Source organism: Zingiber officinale, chromosome 2A, assembly GCF_018446385.1.
Source record: "Zingiber officinale cultivar Zhangliang chromosome 2A, Zo_v1.1, whole genome shotgun sequence".
Lineage (NCBI taxonomy): Eukaryota > Viridiplantae > Streptophyta > Magnoliopsida > Zingiberales > Zingiberaceae > Zingiber > Zingiber officinale.
Window position 1 is genome coordinate 110,109,630 of NC_055988.1, and position 14,142 is coordinate 110,123,771.

Here is a 14,142-nt window from a genome sequence, read left to right on the forward strand (position 1 = left end):
GGAAGGGAACTTATGCGCCGATCTAACTTAGAACCATTTCGGAACTCTAAGTTGAGATCTTGATTAGATTTCGATCTCGGTGAGACGGAATCTAATTAATACTCTGTTTGATTATTATAATTGTGCTAACATTTTGTTTTATAGGATAATATAATTTGCATTGTGCTTCGGACTAACGTTTTCTTATAGGGAGTTGAAGCTGCTGGAAAATAGGGTCCGGGCGCCTAGAATGCAAATTCTATCACTTCGTTGCTTCGCCACATGGAGCTCTCTGGTTGGCTGGGCTACGTCAGAGTCCAGACACCCGGAGCCTCCTATATAAGGAGGGTGAGCCCTGGAGCAAAATACAACTCACAACTACGTCTTTCAACGCTTGCGATACAACGCTGTGCTCCTATAACACTGCGAAGCTTCTCTGACAACGTGCTGCTTTCTTTTTCCTTAATTGTTGTCGGTATTTTATTTATTTAGCATTCATGTACTCTAATTTTGTAATTACTTTTTCGATCTGCTAGTGGATTGTCCAACGAAAGCACTCGACGAGTGCGAGCCTTGGAGTAGGAGTCGACCAAGGTTCCGAACCAAGTAAATTCGTTCTTGTTAGCATTGCTTTAATTCTTTTCCGCTGCGTACTCTCTGCGAACGTTTTTCAATCGATATTCACCTCCCCCCTTCTATCGACTTTCACGATCCAACATTTACTTGGTTACAACCGGGGAGGTTGTTAATCCAAGGAAGTAAAGCATACTAATTTCTCCTTCAGGCGGAGAAGTCTCTTTACAATAATATAATGACAGCACAGAACCAGAGACTAAATAGAAAACTAAAAGCGTACAAGTGTTGTTTCACAGTTTCTTATTATTTCTTAGCTTCTGAGAGTAGGGCTGTTTATATAGCCCTGCTCGGGGCACCTAGAAGCGTTCCAGACACCTGGAATGGGATAAATTCTTTCCCTGATGCAACATTCAAACGTTATGTTGAAATGGCTAAGAATCGGTTTCCAGGCACCCTAAACTGGTTCGGGAGCCCCATCCTAGTCTGGGAGCCCCGAAGGAGGAAAGTCAACATTTTATTGACTTTCTCTCTAGGCCTCCAGATTCGGCTCCGCTTGCTTCGGTCCGAGTCTTCTACTCCGGCTCCGCTCGCTTGGGTGATTTCAGCCATCCAGAATGAGGCTCACCCGAACCTAACTTCCGACCTTCTCGAGCAAACTTTTGCTTCGGCTTCTCATATCTTGGAATCACTGCTTGCTTCCTTCTCGTCCGCCAACGTACTCTTCCACAACTTTTCATCCCTCGGGCAGCTGCGTCTTTTGCTCCTCAAGCAATCTTCCGCTCCAGTTTTTCGTCCCTCGGAAACACCGCATACTCTCTTCTCGTCCACCGGTGTACTCTTCCGCATTACCTCGTTCCTCAGATGTACCGAGCCCGTCATCTCTCTCCCGTGCTGTCCTTTTCGCTAGTTGCGTCTTTCACTCGACTTCCTATACTCCTAAGTTCTTGCACACTTAGACATAAGGTTAAACACAACAAGACCTAACTTAATTTGTTTGATCACATCAAAACTATCTTGGGGTACCTCGAAGCACAGCGGGAGGTGGGTCGAATCTGTTTCAAGGAAACTGCGACTATCGCAGGCCTTGATCCATTCGCTCACTCGGCCTCTCTACTCGGTTGGCCGCTCGCTCACTCGGTTGCCCGCTCGGCTTCTTTGCCCAACCGACCACTTGCTTGCTTCGTTCATGCCGCTGCACGCTCACTCGGTCGCTCAGTTTTTTCTCAGCAGGCTGAATACTCACTTGGCAGCTCTCCCGATCAGCCGCTCACTCTCTCGGCTGCTTGCCTATTCGACCGAATACTCGTTCTGCTGCTCGCCCGCTCGACCGCTTGCCTGCTTGACCGCTCGCCCGCTCGGTCGCTCGCTCGCTGGGTCGCTCGTGAGCGTGGCCGCTCGCTCGCTCGACCGCTCGCTCGATTGCTCGCTCGCTCGACCGCTCGCTCGCTCGGTAACTCGGCCACACATTCGCTCGACCTCTCGGACTGCTTAGCTTCTCAACCCGCTCGGCTGAACCACCACGTCAACTACTCTACTTTACCTGGTCGACCGCTCTGCTCGGTCGGACTCTCTATTCAACCGTTCTGCTCGCTCAACCTCTCTGTTTGCTCGACTAGTCTACACTCAGCACTTAGCAGAAACCAACCCCCGTTGACAACCTGAGATTATCAGGTCATGTCATTACAGATAAGTTGAATTTAATTTTATGTATTTAAATTCGACTGCTTTTCTAGAATTTCCAACAGATTGTTTGTCTAACAATTTAGGTTCATGCCTATACATTAGTTAGATCATACCGTAGGGTAGTGTATAAAGTGTTCTATTTGATAAGATTTGTTATTGTTTTATTTGTTTCTCGTTACATTATTTGTGTACCCTGACGCCCATATTATGGTAGTGTGGTTCATCCTCATTCAATAATTTATCTGTGTACCTTGATTGCCCACAAGACAGGTCATGGTAGCGTAGTTAGCCTGTAATTAGTAGCTAGATAATTGCTTACACATTTTGATTGCCTACGAGATAGGTCATCATGATAGCATACATAGTTCACCCACAATCAGTAATTTATCTGTGTATATTGACTTCCCACAAGATGAGCCATGGTAGCATGATTCATCCATAATAAAATAGCTAGATAGCTATTTACATATCCTGACTATCTATAAGATATGGTCGTCATAGCTTAGTTCGCTCACAGTTTTATCTATTTGTCTTAAGTTCTCATGAGACAAGATGTGATGGCGTGGTTCACTTGTGGATAGTGTCAGCCTACGTGATTTGATTTAACCCATTTACACCTTTATGGTTTCATGTTGAGTCATACTTGTAATCGATGTTATCGAGCTGGATTAAAAATGGACTATATGAATGCTTTTAATTTTCTTACTTGATCCCCATGTACATTAAGTATGTGTTGAGGTAATTAATTGTGAGATTTATCTATTGATATTTTCTGTTTCTTTTATCTTTATACTTTATTAATATTATGCACTTTCTTTCATATACCTACTGAATAATTTGTACTCGCTACTTACTTCCTTTGAATTCCAAGTTAATAAGTAGAGGACATGCTACAATGACAACCCTTTTGTGTTGCTCATAGATCAATGCTTGTCGGTCCCACTTGATGTTCAATTTATTGGGGTCCCCTTTTCCGTTGTTATGGAGCTTTTCTCTATTGTTTCTCATTAACTGAAATCAAATACACAAGTGCTTGATACACTTTAGAAAGATCTTCTCGTTCGTGCAGAAGGCAGTTGTTTAGGCAGTGCAACGATATTTTGGTAACATGGTTCATTTATTTAATTGTTCTTATAGTATACTTTATTTATATTTGGTTAGTGTACCTTACTTATTATTCATAATTCTACCAGATTTATAATTGTACAAAGGTCTCTCCACCGAAGAGTGCTTTAGAAAGAAGAAAAAACAGTATGTCAATAGACCATGGAGTAGGAATTTGGGTTCTGAACCATGTTAAACACTTGCGTCACTTAATTTTTTATTTTCATCACTTGCATCCTTTATTTCCACTACGTATTTAACTCTGATACGATATATTTAAAAAATTTCACTTCCCCCTAACAATTTCAACGATCTTACAATTGATAAGACCTTAAACTCTCTAAATAGGCTTAACTACCTTTCAAGGCTAAAAGTTCTATGATACCCACAACTGAAATTAGAGAGGGAGGGTTACAAGATACTCAGTTAAAAGGGTTTAAACTTGCTCATGTGCGGGAAAGGCTCTAAGGATTATGGCTACTTTGATTCTCTACATCCTGAAAACTTTCTTGGTTCCTTGTTTGGGAAACTTAAACGAAGTTACTTTAACCTAATTTGAAACCAATTTTAGAAAAAAGTTTAGCAAAAGTTTAGTTAAAGAAGTCTTGGCTTGATCACTTTAGGAAATATTCTATCTAAAGATTGTGGCTACTTTAAAAAACTCTAATTATGACTAATCACAACTTGAGAATTTCATTAGTACACTTTCTTGGGCAACTGCAACTAAGCAACTAGACTCTAATCTAAGCAAAGATCTAATTACCTTAGTCACACATTAGAAAGTCAGGTATAAATTGACAAATTTTAGTTCTTATCTTCAATTAAAATTAACCTCATTTCTTCACACATATACTATTTGTTTTCTATTAGCTATATAACTTACACTTTTCAAATTTTGTGGTCCTACAAGAAGGTTAAATTATTGCTCATCCTCCTCTTTTCGATGATAATGACTTTATCTATTGGAAGGGAAGGATGAAGTATTATATGATGAATGATATAGATAATTGATTCCTTATCAAAAAGAGATTTACGGTAGATAAGATATTAAGAAAAAAAACTGCAAATGTCAATGTCGCAACAACAATCCAAAGTGGTCTAACCAAGAACAGCTTAGTAAGGTCGGACTATTTAATCCAAAGGAGTTGTGATAAAAGTTAATCTAACTTTACGAGAGAGCTAGTGATGCTCGAATAGCAAAGAAGCACCTACTTCTAAGTCAACTTCAAAATCTCCAAATGAAGGAAGGAAAGATCATGAGTGAACTGCATAGAAAATTCAAAGACATCTTAAATGGAGTCCACTCAATAGGTCTACAGACTGAAAACTGCAACCTAATCAGTTATGTACTTAGATTTTTTTTCCAAAGAATTTTATGGGGGCTCATGGTTGATGTTTATAAAGTGTCTAGAGATCTATCTTTAATCAAAATTGATGAATTATTTTGTAAATTTAAGCTTCATGAAATCTAATCTTGATCTTCATGAGAAAGGTGTACCTTTGATAGTAAGACAAACTGAAGTTATCAAGTCAAAATCTAAGTGAAAGTCAAAGTTAAGGGCCAAATCTGAGTCTGAGCTAGTGTTCAAATTAGAAACGACGGAGTGAACATCAACTTGAAAATTACTAACACTATGAGAAGGATGAAGAGGAAGAAGAATCTCACTAGAAAGGCAGTGAAAAGAGAATTATAAAAGAAAGACCAACAATAATGAACCAAAATAATCATTAGATGCTATGGGTGTAACCAAAAGGGACATTTCAAGTTTCAATGTCTCTTAAACAAAAACAAAGAGGAAGAACAACCTAAAAGGAACAAGAAAAAAAAGACTTTAAAGGTTACTTGAGATGCGTTATTATAAGAGGAAGAAGAGTTGAATAACTCTCCAAGTTAATGATTTTATGAAGAAACATGAAGTTGTTGGGTTTGAGTACTAGTCAGAATCATCAGACTCAAGAGTGAGACTCAGATCAAGATCAAGATCAAATCAATGACTTAGATGAGTTAGTTGATGAGGTAAACCTTGAAACTAAAAAAATTATACTTTACTATTACATATTTAACTAAGACACTAGCTTAGTCAAAGTCCAGGGTTAAGTCACTTCTTAAAAGGGTAAAAGACCGATAATCATTTTACTTCTTCAATTAGTGAAGTTTAGGAAGGAGTTTCAACAAGTCAACATACTTAGGAAGAAAATTTCTTTTTGAAAACTCAAGTTGAAGACTTGAAGAAGACCTTAACAAATTTCACATTGGGCTCGAACTATATAGATATGATATTTGGATCTCAAAATGCAGTCTATAATAAATTGGACTTGGATTTAACTTAGGTGCAAAACATTTATCATACATGTATTTAGTAAATAGAAAATCCCATAATAATATTAGATGTAATAAGACTTGATCGCTAGTCATGTCTTGTTAACAAAGTAAAACTTAATAATTTTTGGATACCTAAATAACAAATATAGTATGTGAACACACATAGATATAGAAACATAGATATTTAAAGAAAAATCTTATAGTGACAATATAGGGGGAGCCAAGAACAACTTAGACAAAACTAGATTTAGACATAGAACTAATATGCCCAACTTAGTCAATACTTGTATAAGACCTAGAAAAATAAATTTAGGAGAGGTAAGAACAAATAAATTTAATTTAATGATGAAATTAATTCTAGAGTAGGATTACTACTTAACTTTATTTATATATACCACTTATTTTTGAAAATGAAACTTGCCTAGATCTATTATAAACTATACAGACCTATAGATCTAGCGGTCTTCCCATCCCGTAAATACTTAGGACTATCTATTTGTATATTAATCACATAGATGAGTGTGAGATGCTAGAAATCCTCTCTTGATTTCAAATGTTGATTACTGTGCATCAACATTAATCAAGATTTGTAACAACATTGATCACTACAATGACGAACAGCTATGTTGAAGGCTGATGCTTGATAAGCATTGAGTCCGAAACTCTTAGTTGAACATTTCAAAATAGTTTCAAAAACTAATGATATTCATAGATTTTTTTTTGGATAATTAGGCTTTTTAATTATATGACTGATTGACTTTGACTTTTGATTACTTTATGCATGTTTTATTTACATTTCAGTTGTGCTACTTATTTACGCTTAAATTAATTAAAGTTTTATACCTACTGAGTTCATTTATCATATTTATAATTTATAGTCATATCTTTAATTTTTTATTTATCTTACTTTTTATTTCTTATGCACTCGAATTAAATTTATGATATATGAAGTCAACATGTCTTAATTTTAACTACGGGAGTGCATATATACAATGTTTAAGGGAGAGCCTTAAATGTTTTAAAAGTAAGCATAGTTTCATTCAAAAAGGAGGAGTTCATTTTCTAATGTTGATTTTCTTTAGTCCTAAAAAAATCAAAATTTTAAAATTAATTGCAACATTTTTCTTTGAAAAATGTTTTCAAAATTAATTTCAATATTTGGGGAAAAAAACTTTGGAAAATATTTTAAAATTGACAATAAAAATATTTTAGAAAAATAATTTTGAAAATACATTTATTTTTTGAAAATTAAATTTGAAAATAATCTTTAAAAAATTCAAAAAATAATTTTGAAAAGCCTTTGAATTTTTTTTGAATAATAATTTTGAAAATAATTTGAAAATTTTCGAAAATGCTTGAAAGAAATCTACTTGAATTTTTCTAAAATGATTTGAAAAGTCTACTTTAAAATTTTTTAAAACTGCTTTAAAAAAATCTACTTTAAAAATTTGGAAAATGCTTTAAAAAATCTACTTTAAAAATTTTCAAAAATGATATGAAAAATATACTTTAATTTTTTTTTTCAAATTTTTTTTTAAATTTTTTTTTTAAATGCTTCGACAATACTTATTTTGAAATTTTCAAAAATATTTTTAAAAAATGCCTTTAAAAGTGTAAAAGATTGTTTTTTAAAGTTGAAATATGTTTCAAAAAGGAGTTGCAAGTAAGTTTTTTTTTTTTCTTTATTATTACTTTTTCCCTATGTCAATGTGGGTTAAAGGGGGAAAGGTTATGAATGTAAAGTTAAAGTCTGAAGTTATATAATACTTTTTGAAATAAAAGTTATATTTGGATAAGAAAAGGAGAGAATTATAAATTATTTTGAAAGTAGATGAGTCAACCAAGGATCATAGAGGAAGTTTTGATGGGTCAAAAGATCAAACAAGCAAGATAAGAAGTCTTGGATAACTAGGCAAGGTAAATCTAAAAGAGGGCATTTTGGCAAAAAAAAAAAAAAAAACTACGAGGAGAGTCTCTATGCATGGGACGAGGGTAGCTGGGTATAGCTAAGTGCTAACCCAACCTAAAAGCAAACAGGAATTTCAAAGTGAAGGTCTAAAGATAGTTAACTAAAGTTCTTTTTTGGTTAACTGGTATGTAAATGAAGTTATTAACCAAACTTGTCTTGGAGGATTAGTGTTGGTTACATCGTCTACATGATATACTCTTGAAGGTGGGTTCAATTTAGCTCATGTAAGTACTCTCACCCTGCGGGGCTGGCCACCAATCTATGCAAAGCTTGAAAAAAGGGGTATGCCTGCCATAGCGAGAGGAGGTAGGACGCGACCCAAGGTTCGGGCTACGTATCATAATGGAGACATTTAAGGGTTCCTCGGAAGGAGGAGGTGCTAAATTCTCTATGTTCTGACCAAGAGAGGCGGTAAGAGGAGTATCCAAGACTGCATGAAAAGGATAATGACACTCCTCATCGCCAGAAGCCGAATGGACTATTCCTTCATACCACACTTGGTTAACTGGGTGGGGCCTCATCATCAAATGCTTATTCAAACTTATTCATTTAATTTAATAAATTATTTAAACTTATTTATTTAATTGCAAAATTTGCTCCAACATTTAATGTATTTACTTGTCCAAAAATAGTAAATCAACAAATAGAGTAGGTATTGTTGTAAATAATTTGTTAAAGAATAAAGTTATAGAAGTAGTTAGAAAAGAAGATTAAATTATATCCCTGAAGATAATAGTGGTCAAAGAAAGTATAAACATAATTAGCGTATATACACAATAGAATTAGATGAAACTATCAAATCAATATTTTGGAATAACTTAGATGAAGTATCATAAAATATTTTGTCAAATGAAATAATTTTAATAAGATGTGATCTAAATGGACATATCAGAGTAAAAAAATGAGAAATATGAGAGGAAACATAGAAGTTATGGATTTGGAATGAGAAATGAAGAAAGAAAAGTATTAGATTTTACGATAGCATATGACCTTATATTAGTTAATACATTTTTTAAGAAAAGAGAAGAACACTTGGTCACATTCAAAAGTGAGAATAATATATCACAAATTGACTTTCTTATGGTTAGGAAAAAGGATAAAAAGATTTGTAAAGATTACAAGGGCATCCCTGGAGAAAGCTTAACTACCCAACATAGATTAATAGTGTTAGATATATTAGTACAGCGGGGCTAGCAAGAGGGGTTGAATTACCTATAAGAAAAGATAACTCCTTCTCGTTCTTTTGATTTGATTAATAGCACAATAAAAATAACAATAATAAAATAAATAATAACTTAAAAAGAGTAGGTAAAAGACCAGAGTTTTACTTGGTGACAACGTAGGTGGTTGTTAATCTAAGGTATTGAAAAATACTAGAAAATCTTCTTCGTTGAAGGCGGAGAAGCCTTTTACACACGTTGACAGCTCAAGAATGACTAGGAAAGTTAATACAGAAGTTATTGAATATTTCCTAGCTCTAGAGACCTTCTTATAGCTCTTAAAAATCTTATCCGTGGGTGGAAGACACCTTCAAAAGGGTTCAAGGCGCCTTCAAGTGGATAAAATTTTTTCCACAACTTAATGGAAACAAATTGTTATTTGAGGCTAGTATTGTTCATTGAAGGCACCTTCAAGCCTTTAAAGGTGCCTTCATACTATTTATAGAAGGTGTCTTCCAAGCCTTTGAAGGTGCCTTCATACTGCTAATGGAAGGCATCTTTCAAGCCTTTGAAGGCGCCTTCCAAGCCTTAGAAGGCGCCTTCGTACTGTTCATCCGAAAATGTTTAACTTCCCTTGTTAACTATTTTTTACTCCGCTCGCTTGGGTGATGCTCCAGTCGTCCGAAATTGAGCTCACCCGAATCCAACTTCGGCCTTCTCCTCGAGCAGCCTTTCTCCTCGGCTTATCGTCCCTCGGACCGCCGTACGCGTTCTTCTCGTTCTCCGATGTACTCTTTCATAGCATCTAGTCCTTTGGATACACTGAGTCCATCGACTCTCTTCTCATGTCATCCTTCTCACTAGTTACATCTTCTTTTCGACTTCTTATGTTTCTAAGCTCCTGTATGCTTAGACACAAGGATAAACACAATATGACCTAACTGAACTTGGTTGATCACATCAAAACTACCTTGGAGTACTTACAATCTTTCCTTTTTGATGTGCATAAACCCAAGTTCAAGTTAGGGTTAAAAATATAATAACATGACTAAAGTAGATAACAAATTGTTTGCAAAAAAAATTCTAAATCCAAAAAATATCTTAACACCCCCTGAACTTGTACATAATTTATCCCCCTTTGATCACATAAAAGAATAGGGAAAAGTACAATAAAGTGTTAAAAAAATATTTTTAGGGGTGCATTACAAACATTACTAGCAGGCTAATATTTTTTAGAAATAATTTTCAAACATATTCTATTTTTAATAATTAAGCTTCCATTTTGACACAAATAATATAAAATTACTTTTCTATTTTGAAAATCTTGAAAATATTTGTCAAATCTAAACATAATAAGCTAGATTAGTAGAAAAATTTACATGAAGAAATACTTTGTATTTGAAAAAAATAAATTATTTCAGTATAGAAACTAATTTTTAAAAATATTTTTTCAACTCTCAAAATTCTATTATTTTCCCTGGATGCATGAGAACCATTATTTAACGAGAGAAAAATAAAATTTTTAAAATTTCTATTTTCTTAAATTTTTAATACTAATAATTATCTTTTCAAAAAATAATGTAATAAATCAGACATTATTCAAAAAAACTTCAAAAATATTTTTAATAATAGAGAATATTATGTTTTATCATAGAAAAATAAGATTTTTAAAATTTAAGTATGAAAAATAAATTTAAATTTTAAAGTATTATTTTTGTTAATATTTTTTTTTAAAATAGCTCAACAATAAATAAAATTTGAAAAAAAATCTATTTGTAAATTAAATCATCAGATAGTATAGAAAAAAATTTCAACTAGAAATACAAAAATAAAAAACTTTAAAAAAATTCCAATTGAGATAATTTCTATTGTAATAATTTAAAAAATTGGAGTTTAATAAAAAAAAATTTAGAATCCAATATAGGTTCCTATGTACTGAATTTACTAAAAATTTGAGAGGTACATAATTTTAAATTTTTTTAAATTTATCCCTAGTGTTTTCTAATGTACTAGTTAATTCTACCATTATTTTTAATTTTAATTTTTGAAAGATCTTCAAATTTAAGCATGCATAGTCATTTTCAAGTGTTCCTATTTATGCTTTCAATTTTTCATTTTCTATTTTTAGATTATCAAACATGTGTAAGGGGCATGACTTTGCTAAGTTTAATTTTAACCTACCATTATCTTTTTCTAATTATACTATGTTCTTTGAACACATTTTAATAAATTCAAAAGATTGCTTAGGAGATAGTACACGTACCTCACTTATCTCGCATTTTGATGCTCCCCGTTTATCGCTGCTTTCTTCAGAGGATCCTCCCTCTTTGTCGATGCTCATCTCTGAAGAACTTTCAACGCCCCTCTAGTGATTTGCCATCAGGGCTAGTCTGGTGTAGGCTTCGATCTCGAACTCAGAGGGCGACGATTCATCCCATGTTGCCTTCAGATTCTTGTGCTTCAATCTTGTTGGTATTTTACCCTTGTCCTTGTCCTTGTTCTTTAGTTCAGAGCAGTCATCCTTGATGTGACATTCTCCTTGACAGTTATAGCATTGTACCTTCCTTTGTCTCTAAAAATATTTTTTTGCTGTGACTTATTAAATTTATTAGATTTAATAAACTTACTAAATTTTATTACTAATAACGTTACTTCATCTTCGTCGATTGATACTTCAGAGTCTAGATCATTTGTTCTTGCCTTTAGGGTAATTGTCTAACTTGGCTCCTTTGATTCTACACACCTAGATTCGTGAATTTCTAAAGTAGAAAATAAACTTTCTAATGTGCTTACCTCTAGATCTTTAGGAATATAATAGGAGTCGACAATTAAGGACCATTCGAGTATCCTTGGAAAAGCATTTAATGTGTACCTTAAAGAATCTTAGTTTATTACCTTTTCTCTGAGATTTGTGAGTCTGGTGATCAACTCCTTCAATTTAGCGTGTAGTTATGCTACTAATTCTCCTTTTAGCTAGAGGTTCATCAGTTGATTCCGGAGAAGATCCTGTCTAAAGAGTTTTGCTTTAAACGTTCCTTCGTGTAGCTCCAGGAACTTTTTCCAAAGTTCCTTTACTAATGCGTGGGCTCCGATCCTACTGATTTCTTGAGGTGGAAGTATGATTAGTAGGTAAAATTCAGCTCGTCCATTCGCCACAAAGTCTGCTTGCTCTTTCTTTATCCAAAGGTACTCTTCTTTTTGTTTATCTTTTTGATCTTTTGAAGTTTCAAAATTATATTTAATTATTAATAAAACTTCAAAGTCAGTTTTAAAAAAAAAATACCTCCATACGTGTTTTCCATAATGCAAATTCTCCCTCGAACTTTGGCGGCTAGATACTCAGTCCGACCATCATCTCCGTGCTTTAGTCGGTGGTTAGTCCTTCTGAGATGTTTTGACTATGATACCACTTGTTGGTGCAGTGGGACTGGTAAAAGGGGGTAAATTGTCTATAAGAAAAAAAATAACTCCTTCTCACTCTTTTCATTTGATTAGTAGCACAATAAAAATAACAATAATAAAAGAAATAACAACTTAAAAAGAGTAGGTAAAAGGGTAGAGTTTTACTTGGTTATACCCTAGGTAGTTGCTAATATAAGGTGTTGAAAAGCACTAGAAAATCTCCTTCATTGAAGGCGGAGAAGCCTTTTACACACGTTGATAGCTCAAGAATGACTAGGAAAGTTAATACAGAAGTTGTTGAATATTTCCTAGCTCTAGGGACCTTCTGATAGCTCCTAGAAAATCTTATCCGTGGATGGAAGACGCCTTCAAAAGGGTTCAAGGCGCCTTCAAGTGGATAAAATTTTATCCACAACTCAATGGCAATAAATGGTCATTTGAGCTGGTACTGTTCACTAAAGGTGCATTGAAGCCTTCGAAGGCGCCTTTGTAATATTCATAGAAGGTGCCTTCCAAGCCTTTGAAGGCACCTTCATACTGTTCATGGAAGGCGCCTTCCAAGCCTTTGAAGTCACCTTCGTACTGTTCATTCAAAAATGGTTAACTTCCCTTGTTAACCATTTTTTTGCTCCGCTCGCTTGGGTGATGCTTCGACCTTCTCCTCGAGCAGCCTTCCTCCCCGACTTCTCATCTCTCGGATCGCCGCGCACGTCCTTCTCATCTATCGGTGCACTCTTTCGCAGCATCTTGTCCTTCGAATACACAGAGCCTGTTAACTCCCTTCCGTGTCATCCTTCTCGCTAGCTGCATCTTCCGCTTGACTTCTTATGTTCCTAAGCTCTGCACACTTAGACACAAGGATCAAATACAACAGGACCTAACTGAACTTGGTTGATCACATCAAAATTACCCCAGGGTACTTACAGGATATACACCTTAGGCATAATATTAATAGAAAATAAATATATGCGACTTCTAGAATTAAGTGGTGGAAATTAAAGGATGAGAAGCAAAATATATTTAAGGAGAAGATAGAAGTACAAGTATTATGTGAAATATATGGCGACTCTAATATAACATGGGATAAGATGATATCAAAGTTGAAAATAGTAGCTAAGAATGTACTCAATGAGTTAAAGGGGCATGCACTACTAAATAAGGAATCTTGGTAGTGGAATGAAAAAGTACAATAGAAAGTAAAGGAAAAACAAATAATCTATAAGGAATTATATATTTGTAAGAATAAGGAAAATTTGAAAAAATATATAATAGCCAAGAAAGAGGCTAAGAAAGTAGTGAATGAAGCAAAGAATGGAACTTTTGAACAATTATATCAAAAAATTAGATACAAAAGAAGGGGAAGAGATATTTATAGAATAGCTAAAGTGAGAGAAAGGAAGACAAGAAATTTTATCCAAATAAAATGTATTAAAGATAAATGTAATAGAGTACTAGTAAATGATGGAGAAATAAAAGAGTGGTAGAAAAGGTATTTTCATCAACTTTTTAATGAAGGTTTAGATGACCAAAAGTAATTTAAGCAGGTCAAATGAATATAGAAATTTATTTTTTTTTAATTTAAACTTCAGAAGTAGAATAAGTTTTAAATGGAATGTACAATGGAAAAGTCGTTGGATCAGATGATATTCCGATAGAGCTATGGAAGTACCTAGAGATAGAGCCGACCCTAGGCCAGGGCTACTAGGGCTCCTGCCTAGGGTCCATAAATACTAGGGGCCTATTTTTAATAAGTTAATATATATATATATATATATAATCCTCCTTGACCTTGGAGACAAGATGTACAATAAGAAAAAGAACGCTGCTCATGAGGTAAGTCTATCCTGATCCATTTCCCCACTTAGCCGGGAAGAGGATTCTTGATTGTTCGTGAATAATGAATGGATTTGGTTATAATTGTTGGTGCAACCTTAGGTCAAGGTTGA